Source organism: Natator depressus, chromosome 7 (assembly GCF_965152275.1).
Source record: "Natator depressus isolate rNatDep1 chromosome 7, rNatDep2.hap1, whole genome shotgun sequence".
Lineage (NCBI taxonomy): Eukaryota > Metazoa > Chordata > Testudines > Cheloniidae > Natator > Natator depressus.
This window is the reverse complement of record NC_134240.1, coordinates 54,667,021-54,679,292: the sequence shown is the minus strand read 5'-3', so window position 1 is coordinate 54,679,292 and position 12,272 is coordinate 54,667,021. Positions and strand designations below refer to the sequence as shown.

At 46.7% G+C, this 12,272-nt stretch overlaps 1 long non-coding RNA gene across 1 annotated transcript in view; it reads left to right on the top strand.

Annotated features, from left to right (window-relative positions):
* The window catches only part of LOC141991563 (uncharacterized), a 45,277-nt gene extending 33,981 nt beyond the window's left edge, over nt 1-11,296 (top strand). Inside the window, exons 2-3 of the long non-coding RNA XR_012640387.1 lie at nt 7,239-7,393; nt 10,532-11,296. This is a non-coding gene — a long non-coding RNA (uncharacterized LOC141991563). The remainder of the gene's footprint in view (nt 1-7,238; nt 7,394-10,531) is intronic.
* The last annotated feature ends 976 nt before the right edge of the window (nt 11,297-12,272 follow it).

The following is a 12,272-nucleotide window of genomic DNA, read 5'->3' as shown; positions in this document are numbered from 1 at the left end:
TTCGGAACTGAGACATTTTGATGAAAATTTGTCTGAATTTTGACAAAAGCAATTAAAACATATTTTTTTTTCAACTAAATGAATTTATGCCCCTGATCATTTTCTTCCTCCTCTCAATTTCCACTCCAGTTCATTGACATTTTCCAGGCTATGCTGTGTCAAGAGATAAACACAATATTTGCACCAGTACACAGACAATGCCTATTGTCTCCCTGCTCTTTGAAGGACTACCTCATCTGCTGCGTTGTCGCATCACAAAGTCATGTGTAACTTGCTGCCCATGCTTATCTCCAAGTCCCTTTCAAAAAGGACATGTTTCACAGGTCACCCAAGCAATGCAAACGATTCCATCCCAAAACTACTATGCTGAGTTGGAGAGGGAGAATGGTGCAGTGGTTAGAGCAGTACATTCAGCTTTACCGCCAACTTCCTGCATGACTTGGGCAAATCATTTTGTCTGTTTTCCCATCTGTAAAATGGGGGGAAGCAGTTCCCTACTCCCAGTGGTGTTGTGAAGGTGAATGAATACATTAAAGATTGCAGGATGCTCAGATCCTACAGTAACGGCAGCTGTAGACGTGTCATAGCTAGATTGCATCTGTCTGATTGTGTTCATTCATGTTCACCGCGCCTCTACGGAGCCAGCTGCCCATGCATGTTTATCTGGGGACTGAGCTGAAAAGTTTTGGGTCTAGGGCTGAACTTCCCCAACGTTTGGGGCTGTTCAGAGTTGGGGTTTTGCTCCAGCCACTCCCTGCTTAGTACATATCCATTTCCCCATGGAGAGAACCCAGCACAAACTCCTCCAACCCAGAGCCCGCTCTTGAGTTTGGCTGCTCCCTGGCGGTGGGATACCCAGGGTGCATCTACACTGCAATTATGGCGTGTTTCATGGCTTCAGTGGGGGCAGCCCCACAAGTAATTCAGCAGGGTGCCGGGCAGGTTGGCACAGCCTGTGCTCAAGTTAACTCAGGTACATCTAGATGAGCTGCAGTCCTCCCCGGGATTGCAGTATAGACATCCCCCCAGTCACAGAGACACCACACTGTCCCACGCTCACCGCCCACGCACAACTCCCGTTATGTGTGGAGCACTGCATGTGTAACCCACACACCTTCTGGGTGTGGTGTTCTGGCACATCTAGTGGCACTGAGAGCACTCAGAGAGAGAGAGAAAATGCGTCTGCTCTAAAGTCTTAGCTAACAGCCAGTTGGCTTTTAGCTCATGCGGTAGAGCGTGTGTCTGGGGGTGCCAGTCTGCTCACTGTCAGCAAAGAGCTACGGGCAAAACCAAAAGCACCGTGGTCCTTCCTGCTCTGGGAATGCAGGGCAGGGTGTTGGGACGCGGGACGGCGCGTGCCCAGGAGATCAGCGCTGAGGGGGCAGGTTGGGTAGCGAGGAGCAGGGGCTGCAGCACAGTGACATTCAGTGGCCTGGCTGGGGGAGCTCCCTTTGCCTGGCGTATGCTTCCAGGGAAGGTGTAAATCTAATCTCCATTAGCATTACAGGGGAGTACTGGCTATGCAGTCCTTCCCTACCCCCCCACCCCCGGATGACAGAGTACACCCCTCTGCTGTCCCCTGCAGGGCACGAAGGATGCTGCACGTGCATTCTGCAGCGTCAACGTATAGTGACCTCGTAAGTCAAGGGACCCTCCGCAATTTTGTGAGCGGATTTTTACAGTAAGAAACACCCCATGGATGTGCCTATAATTATTAGCATCTCTCTTAGGGTGTGTCTACACTGCAGTCCAAGGTGACCAGCGCGAGCTTGAAGCTAGTTAGAAGGGCCAAAAGGAGTAAGGAAGCTGCGGCAGCACGGGCTAGAACGCAGGCTGTGTAGGCTGGTACATACTTGCATTGCTGGCCTGCGCTGGGGCTTTTGCCCCCACATCTTCACTGCTATTTTTAACCATGCTAGCGAGATTAAAAGCCACACAGATATGCCTAACTGAGTGGCAATCAGCTCTCCGATTGCAGTGTAAACATATTAGTTTTGCCTCCTGGTGCAGTAATATCTCTATCTTTTGACTTGATGCGGTGGGGTTCTTCTCCTTCCCCCATCAAACTGGCATGACTCCAGAGGCTCCTGACCTACACTAGTGCAAGGAAATCAAAATTAGGCTGTTAGACTCCATATCTGTCTGTCTATCTACCCGTCTGAAGGGCCTGACTATAGAATAAAGGGTTTATTAGCATGTGTTTGGGATGGCGGCATTAGTCATCAGCGAAGAAGCAAACAGCAAAGCATACAATTGTCCCCAGTATGTGTCAGCATAATCATAAAACTCTTGGGCCACCTTACACCATCCTGTATCAGGTATGTGCAAAAACTATTATCAACGTGCGTTTTATCTTGAAATGTCTTGACACTATTTTTCTATCTTCCCAACTATAAAGCAGGGCTCCTTTAGAGCCCTGAGTGCAACAGTACAGGCCATGGAGAGAAAGGAAAACAAAACCTCTAAAACATACCTAAAATAGCTTGCCTGCTGATTTGTCCTTATCTTACTCACTGTGCATCTTGTACGTTTATCTTCTTCCTTGACAAAGTATGTAGGAGTTCTAAAAGCCAAATATTTCCGCATTCTGGGCTCTCTTTATTCGCTCTCTCTTTTTCTTTCAACCTCTTCCCCCAAGAAATTCCACTAAAAATGTTACAATAACAGACCAGTGCTTTGCACAAGCAAGCCCTCACCTCAGCTGTCTTAAATCAACTCAGCTAGGCCACAGTCCAGCAAACACTTACTCATGTGCTTAACTTTAAGCATTAAAATGAACTCAAAGGAACTACTCACAAGTTAGTTGTACGCATACATCTTTGCAGAGTCATGGCTATTTACTGGAACAACTCAAAAATGGATGAAGTGAAACCTGGCTAGTTTTGTACATCTTACTTACAAATAAAGTTTGGGGAAATCAATCCATTCGTTTAAAAGAGCACTTAAAGTAATTCCTTAACAAATCCATGTTTAACTGGAAGGTGCTTTGCAAATATCTCCTTAAAGGAAATTTCAAAACAAAACAAAATTCTAATGAACATGGTGAATTTCACTTTAGACATCATTAAAAATATTGAGCTAATTTTTGCCAAATTTGGATTGATTTTTAACAGATCAAAGAACATCTAAAACCAACCCAGAGTCAACACTTCTAACTCGAGGGTTTGTGTGGGTTTTTAAAGTTATCCAAGCTCAGCAATTCTGATTGGAACATATGGGCATAGTGTAAGTCTTCCTCATAAGTGGCTCAATCAATTCCACTGAAATTTGCAAATAAAATCACCATCAGGCCAAAACCAAGCATGGAAAATGCCAGCCAGAAAGGAATCCATTTGAGAAAGTTAAGAGTATCTGGAGAAGAGAATTAGAATGGAAACTGGAATTATTCTAGTAGGTGTTCGTGGTCATCTGGCCTATCTGGCAACAGGGGTTCTCAAACTTTTTCATGGGGTGAACCACATCTTAAAAGAGAGGTTGTCTTGTGGACATCTCTACTGGCCTTCCCAATTGTGCAGACTATCCGCCCATCCATAAGCACAACAGAATATGGCCATCCTGTTGGTTACTGCAGCAATTGCTTACGTGAAAATATAATATTAGGAAAGTACTTGGTGTATTTTTTTCCTTCTGTTCTAAAGCAGTTTAGCAGGTAGGATTTCCAGCACCAGCTCCTCGCAGGCCAGTGGCCAGAGCTCTGTAGGCCCCCAGTGGTCCATGGGCCAGTTTTAGAAGCAACATGCTATAATAATGTATCCCTAACCATGCTTTATACCAATAAGTAGGCTATAACCCTGTCAAGGTGTGCTGGTGACTCTATAAACCATGAGACCTGAATGGTCAATGGTCGAGTGGTTTAACACTGTCACCAGAATACTGAGATAGCCTTATAAGCCTTGTGCTGCATGGCTGGGGATACATTATTCACTATAATATATGGTAAGAAATACCTGTGCAGGGTTTGAAATGAACTGCTTTAGCCACTAGCCAGCGTGGCTGATAGGTGCATTGGAATCCGTCAGCATTTCAGTGTGCAATGGGAGGCAGAAGTAGAAATGCACAGAGGGAAATTCACCTCCCTGCAACAAGTAATTGGATTTTGTACAGGAAATGTATGCAGGGCAGTTGGGGGAAAGAATCCTACTCTCTGCCCCAGATGTCAGGCAGAGCATGGGGCAGCTGGGTAGCCCCTCTGCACCACTGGGCTGGGAATGGGGGACATGGCTCCTGTGGTCTGTGGTTTATGGATAGGTGCCATCACAGATTCAGGGACCAACCTTGCTGCTCCAGCATTTTCTGTCCTCTTCCTCCCATGTGTCCTGTGCAAAGCTGATGCAGAGATAGATAGATAGATAGATAGATAGATAGATAGATAGATAGATAGATAGATAGATAGATAGATAGTGTGGAGATTGATAGCTAGCCAGGCTAGTACACTAGGATCTAGGAGGACAGATAATAGAGATTCTGTGGGATGATTTAACTGGGAATTGGTCCTGCTTTGAGCAGGGGGTTGGACTAGATGACCTTCTGGGGTCCCTTCCAACCCTGATATTCTATGATTCTATGATTCTATGATTCCACCTTTACTCATAGAACCTTACTCTGCGATTTGTAAGGTTGGCAGATTCTCATAATGTCCAGTAAGCCTGTGTCTATTTCCAGCTGTCACCAGGTCTAGAACTAGTCGAACAGCTTCCCTGGAAGCTGTATGTGCATGCGGCGGGGGATGGATCTCAGAAAGAGACAAGAGGATGAGTTGGATCGAATGGCTGCTAAACGGATGAGTGTACACAAATTCTGGAGAGGCTACGGCAGGGTGAGGGGTGGAGGGCTAAGTCCCTATAGCCACTAACCTTTCTAAATAAAATATTCCCTGTTCCCGTAACATATGCCACCACTACTGTAGACCTTGCCCATGTGAGCACCATGGGAGTGGGGTGGGGGCACGAGGAGGGTTTGGGGGATTTCATTAAGACCCAGAGGGGGAAGGGGAATAAACAATAAATGAATCTCAAATTGCCTAAAGGGTTTGGTTGAGTTAAAAAAACAACTTGATTGGTCTTTATCAGAAAAGGACCCAGGGGCATCTTTTCACATTGAAATGGCCAAGAGACAATAGCACTGCTGGAGAAGCTATTAGGGGAGACACGGGCCCTGGGATCAGGCATGCTCCCGCCTGGGCTCAGTATCTGGGAAACGGAGCACAGGAGCTGCGGAATCTGGAGCTGTAATGACAGCCGGGCTGGCCTTCCCCGCCTCTCTCTGTTCTGGTGAGAGCCCCTGCCCTGGAGCAGTGGTTGTGCAGCACATTCACAACAGAGGGGCCTGCTTTCTGAATACAAGCCACTCGGCATCCTTCTGTTCTCCATATGGATACATTGTCTGGCCTTTGCCTGACAGGCCCCCTGCCTCCGAGCTGCTCTCTTCTCCCTACTGTGCTCACATAAACTGTTAGTTTCACTTTTTATTAAACCCCCGGAGTGGACAGCGGGGCTGTGGGCACCAGCAATTTGTGAAGAACAGAGAAGGAACAAGTTTCTGTTGTGGAGCAGAAGCCCCCGTCTTCCCCAGTCCCTCCTGAGCTGGACCAGACTGTGTGCACGGACAAAGGGAGGAGACGGCGCACGTGCTTTGGGGATCCCGACCCGAGGCCGGGGGAGTGCTTCCCAGAGCCCTGTCAATGACTTCGCTGGATGGCGCTGTGATGCAGCTCTCCCCACTTGAGAAACACATCCGCTGTGCAACACCAACCATACACTGCAACTCTGGCTGTGTAAAGCACTCCTCTATCACGCCCATCTCATTGTAACACCCACCTGCAACTGTAACTGTATAAAGCACTCCTTTATACCAACCACCCCAATGTAACACCCAATGACAGATTGTAACTCCGGTTGTATAAAGCACTCCTCTAACACCCATCTCATTATAACACCCACTGCAGACTGTAAGTGTAAAGAGGACTCCTCTATAATACACACCCCACTATACCCCCCAATCACAGGTTGTAACTCCAATTGCATAAAGCACTCATATAGAACACTCACTCCTCTGTACCACCCATTGCAGATTATCACTCCAGTGTATAAAGTGCTCTACAACACATCACTGCAACACCATTGCAGACTGTAACTCCGATTGTGTAATGAGCTCCTTTACCACCCATCTCACTGTGACACACATCGTAACTCTGATTGTGCCAAGAGGACTATCTGAGTGATCCCCACTTTAGGTGAGTCCATAGTTATGCAAATCAGGAATGGACTATCTAATCTAACCTATCAACTCATACAATGTCAAACTCCATCACTTCTAGGTTCCAATCTAGTTTGGATAAAATAAGAAGCTGCCTGACCTTTAGTCCAAAACACAGAATGAATCTGAACTGACCCAGCTTTAAGGTCTGAAAAAACATAGTTAACTTTTCCTTTTCATGTTTGTGTTTTTTTCCGTTACCTGATTTTTACTTGGACTAGATGTATGGTGCCAAAATATCCCCCGAAATGATCCTCATAGTATCTCCCACCAGACCAGGGCCAAGATGTGCTGGGAAGCTCATGAGAAAGCCTTACTTGTCATGAACTTTTATTTGTTCAGCACTGAACGTGCTGTCTGCACTCAATGGATGGTAAGTATTAATGTCAAGCCTAACTATCAGTCAGAGGAGCTTTGCATAAACTAGATCACCCTCCAGAGAGGAAGGATGGTCCAGTGGTGCCCACGTGCTAGCCTGCAATTCAGGAAACCTGGATACAAATCCTTGTTCTGCCACCGACTTCCTGTGTGACCCTGGCAGACCGCAGGAAATAACTCCAAGGGCCCTATGCGGCCTGCAGGCCACGTGTTTGAGACGCCTGGTCTAACACAATGGACCCAACATGATTTCCATCATTTCCGGCTGTTCACGCTTTCATTTCATGCTATGATTTTCGCTCGGAAGGGTGGTGTAGAGTTTAGGGCTTGGGACTCACAACTCCTGGCTGCTGTTCCTGATTTCTGCCATTGGCATTCTGGGCAGCCTTGGCTGAGCAACCTAACGTCTCTGCACCTGAGTTCTCTCTTCTGTGAAAGGAGGATAAAATGAGGAAAGGAGGGGGCAGACTCTGGGTGGGAGCAGGGCATAGTGGGAAAGAATGGGGTCAAGTGGCTTTGGATAGAGTAACAACTGGTCTTAGTCTTCATCTCACACTCTTTTGAAGCTTGAGAACTGCAAGTGACATTTATTCTTGTGACTTTAGGTTGTCTCCCTGATGTCACGTGGTTCTTGAAGTGAAAGAACAAAAATACCGTGAGAACCAACAAGCACTGATGAGAACCAAGAAGCACTGCGAATCTTCTTCTTGTGAGATCTTCAACTCCAAGAGGTTCCAGTGACCTCTGGCTACACATCCAGGTGTTGATTCGTCACTTGCCTTATTGAGTTTTTTGCTGGTGTCCCTAGAACTGGTTGGGAAGTTTTTGATGAAAGGCTTATCATTGGAAACTGCTGTTTCATTAAAAACCAGAACTGTTTGCAGGGAAAGGATCGGTTTTGACAAAATTTCCATTGTGAAAAAATTCTGTTTTTCTGTCCAAAACCGCTTTTCATTTTGAAATTAAGGTTAATTGATTGGGGGGGAGGAAAAAGAAAAAAAGGTTGAAATTGAAACAAAATGTTTTGAAATTATCAAAACAAAACATTAAGATTGGCATGATGTGATTGGGGGTGGGAGGGAGCAGATATTTGGTTTGCAAAACTTTCCAAGGTTTTGACTTTTCATCCTGATGCAAGAACAAAAAGATTCTTGAAAATTCTTCAGGACAGGGAAAACAATTCCTGACCAGCTCCCGGTGTATCTCCAGGAATTTCTGATTTCAATGCTTGCGTGAATCTGGATAATACCGTGACCAAACAGGCCTATAAAATTTTGGATGCCTAACTTTTGAGGTTTTCCCATCATGAGTGAACATACACCTGCTGTTTCTCTGCAGAAGACGTAGTCTGAAAAAGAAGCCCTGTGGAAAACCCCTTCAAGCCCAGTGAAAATATTGCATCATTCCTAAGAGGTATTTTGAGATCAATCAAGAGGATGCCTGTCCCTTAGACAACTGGTTTTTAATTGATCATCTATAGCCAATTTAGTGCTGGTGGAGAGTGATGGCATGAGAATCCTAGATACTTACATCCTTTGATGTCCACAAACCAGGCTGGAGTCATGCAATCTACCTAACGATTGTCAGCACTGCGCTGATGAGACCACTGCTGTGGAGTACAGTCTCCAGGCCCATTCAGCCTTTCTGCTGGGTTTGATATCAGGGTGTTGCTGTTCTGGGGGGTGGAGACAGGTGGTCACAAGGTCACCCAACTCATTTGGGCAAAAGAGACCATTGTACTCCTTCCACATACTCCACCAAACGGTCGTCAGGCAGCAGCCTGAGCCCCTAAGCCCCCTAGGATACATGTAACTCCCCAGTGATGTCAGGAGCCAAGACTAGGGTCAAACTGTACACCTTGGTGTGATACCCACTGCAGCCCATTACTAATCCCCTGAGCCATCCCACGGCTAACGGGGCAGCGATAGGGATCAAAGCTTTGTCTTGTTGTGGGGGAAGATTGGTGAAGAGAGAATCAGACACCAAGTCTGCTGGTATAAATTGTCAGGGCACCGTTGCTTTCAGCAGAGCTGTGTCAATGGGCACCAGCCGAGGATCAGGCCCCAGATTCTAATCCTGGGATTCAGGCCGAGTACCACTTTGTTCCCCAAATATTCTTGTTGGCTTCCCTGGGTGCAGCAGGCAGCCCTGCCCAGGGAGAGAGGCTATCAGAATCTGCCTCTCAATCAGCCCCTGAGAATCTCTGACTCTCAGCGTAGTGGAGTGAGGGGGGTGATTTCCAGAGGGGGTGATTTCCTCCTCCACATCCCAGAGCTGGGCTGGGGAGTGGAGAGTGCTTTATAGCTAGGATCTGAAGATGCCTGTTTGAATGTAGCATGCGCAGGGGTGGGAGGATGAGGGTGGGAGAGTGGAGAGGTACCGACACAGCACTCCTTGGCAGTGATTTATAGACTGGGTCAGGCACAAATTGACTCGTATGCAAGAAATGTAAATGGAATCGAGACTTTTGATGGAGAAGCTCATTTTCAGACTTAAACGCTTTAGATTAAACACACTCGCACACAAATGCTGGCGAGGAGGGTGTTTTATATAATTTACATTACAAATCAATTCATTATCCACACAGGCAGGTTGCACTGATTTTCAAGGATCGGAGATTTGATGAAGAGGATTCATTTCAAGAAATAAACCTTTTAAATTAACCACAAGATGAGGGAAATTTCTTTATTTAAAAAATGTGCCAGCCCCTTCTTTGTTGCTTTTATTATTATTAATATTATTTTCAATCTGGTTTTGGGTCATTAAGGAGGGTCCAGAAGTCACCAATTGCCTTTCGGAGGGATGAGAGCTGAGAGCTTAGGATGCTGTGAATTTCATCTGGCTTCAAATCCATCATTTATTGCAACACAATTTGTTACCCAAGGTGGGCTTTGTGCCCCATTGCAGGTGGGGGAGTGCTCAGGATTAAATGAACATGGACTATCTTCTCCTTCTTGGACCAGGATAGTTACGCAGTCCATTGTGGGACACTGGGGCAGGACTGAAGGTTGAATGAGTGTGGAATCTGGATTCCTGACTCCCCCTGGGAGCATGGGTGAGGGCTGAGGTGAGGGCTGACTCCCCCTGGGAGCATGGGTGAGGGCAGAGCTGAGGTGCACTGGCAGAGTGCATGGTGGAGGAGTTCAGGATAGAGTGGCTACTGGTCCTAGGAGAGGTAATTCTTCTAGGGCACATTTCTGGTCCAATGCTAGAGGTGTGAGGGAATGTCAAGACTGAATGAACATGGGTCCTGGCTTCTCATCTCTTCCTCGGAGAGACCTGGCCCTCTGGAGCATGGCTGTTGAGGTTTCATGTTGGAGAGAGGAAGGTGGAGTTCAAGAATGAATGAATGCTGAGACTAAATTCGTCCCTCACTCCAGGAGATCATAGCTCTTCATGGACAGGGCTTTAGGGTACAGTCTCGGGTGTGTACCCCTGGTCTTCTTTCAAAATCTTGAAGGCTTCAGTTGTTCCTCAACATCATGAAGAAGTGGTCCCTCGGGTGCCATGCTCTCCCAGTGACAGTCCCCAGGAGATCCCAGTGACCTGGCTGAAAATGCAGCCTTAAGTCCCGCCAGCATCCTTCCGCACAGTTCTGGTTACAGAAAGGAAAGAAATTGCTCCAAGGGAAGTCGGGGGGATGCACAATCACAGCATTCTCCATCAAGACTCCCCTTTCTAGCTGCTTCTGCAACAAGAACTAAACAGCTGGGCTCTTTTCTTGCTAATTTCAGACACCTACCTGTTTGACCAAGAACCTACCCATGTAACAGTATTGAGGGATGCTTGATAATGGCAGCTCACCTGCATGCCTTCCAACACCAATCCACCCTCAGTCTATTGCCTGCTACTTTTATAATAATTATATTATAATTGTCATTTATTATTTTATTAATAGAGGCTGCAGCCCAGATGGGGATCCCATTGTGCTAGAGGCACCTAATAAGAAACAGCTTTACCAACTATACACAAACTACATGCAGAGAGACCCATTTCAGCCACCACTGAAGGGCAGTCACCTCGGGGAAGGAATGTGGCAGCTGTTTCAACACACTCTGACATTTTAGGACAGGAAGTGAAGACTCTTGTATTTCACTGAAAGTGCAGGTGGAATTGAAGTAAGCAGAATGTAATTACCTGAGTTGGAATTTGGCCAAGACATCAGGGTTAACAACCCTAATCTTGCAAAAAATGCCATGGGATCTTTAATGACCACGGCCGGCCAAGACCTTAATTTTACATCTCCTCCAAAAGGCGATTGTGCACATTTTAACAGTTTTTTTTTACTCTCATGCTGCTAGCATGGCCAATTCTGTGTCCTCTCTTAGGTGCTTACAAACCTGGCCAGCACAGACCTGGGGACGAAAATCCTAAAACACAATCGACCTTCAAAACTTTTCTTTACAGACCAACAAGCAAAAACCCTGAAGGAATTTAACTGAGTTTGTCCAAAGCAACGCTTGCAACCTCATTCAATATTTGCCTGCAAAAAAAAAAAAAGCCATTTATTGGGAGACAGTCCTGGCTGGGCATCAATAGGCAGCCAGGTGTGAGAAGTTGAAGAGAAATACATCTCATTAATGTGGAATTGTTTTTAGGTTAATAATCTTGCGTTAATTTTCCTTTAAAATATTGTCTTTGACCGTTAAACGCTCGCACTGTTATAAAAAGAACGTAATAAATGATCTTGAAGCAAATTCTCCTGCCAAATGTCATAATTTATTTGCATAATTAGCTCTTAATTTTAATTCAATATGCAAATCCACGCTTCCTTTAAATTGCAGCAGCCTGTTTCCCGGCCCTGGCTGCCATGAATTTATTGTGACGCGGCTGCTGGAGAAAGCAGCTTTGCTGCCTTCTGGGGATGGTTGAGTGGGGGAGGGGCCCTGCCTGCCACCGGGTTGAGGCACTTTTGGGGTTTGGTTTTGTAGGTTTGCTTCCCCTTCAGTTGGACCCCAGCCTCCCGTGAGTCCTTGTCTCCTTTGTCTTCTTCCTCCTTCACCTCCTCTCTGCTTTCCTTCCCCCTTTCTCTTGCAGTGTTCTCTGCTCCCCAGAGGTTCTGGCTAAGGGCAACTGCTTCCTTGACTGCCTCTCTCTCTCTGCATGCTTCAGCCCCCTTTGCACAAACGTCTCCTCCTCCTGGATGGAGCAGACTGGTGGGAGGGGACGTGGGACAGGTCTGGAGCATGGGTTCAGTTCAGAGAAGCACCCACCACACATCCGAACTCAGAACCCATAGAAGTCAAAGGGAGTCCTTCCATCCCTCAATGGGCTTTGGATCAGGTCTTGTTGGAACGCCAGAAGGATCCACAACAGAACCCTCCACGCCTGAACCCAGCTTAATGCTTATCTCAATAGTGACCCAACCCAAGCCATCAAAGACACACAGCCCTAGCTCCTAACGGGATCAACACCTGATGTCACAGCTCTAGCCCATCTCTGCAATGAGCTACTCATCGCTCTGACAGGCCCAGACTGGAACCCGTTCCTCAACCTTTCCACTTCTGCTCACCCAGTTGCACCCAGGCTATTGGCATGGCACAGGGCACAGCTAGGCAAGGTGGTGAAGGGCCAGGGGAAATTGGTTTGTGTAGCGGAAAGGAGGGCACTGGCAGGCTGGGGAGCAGGTGGAGTCGTGG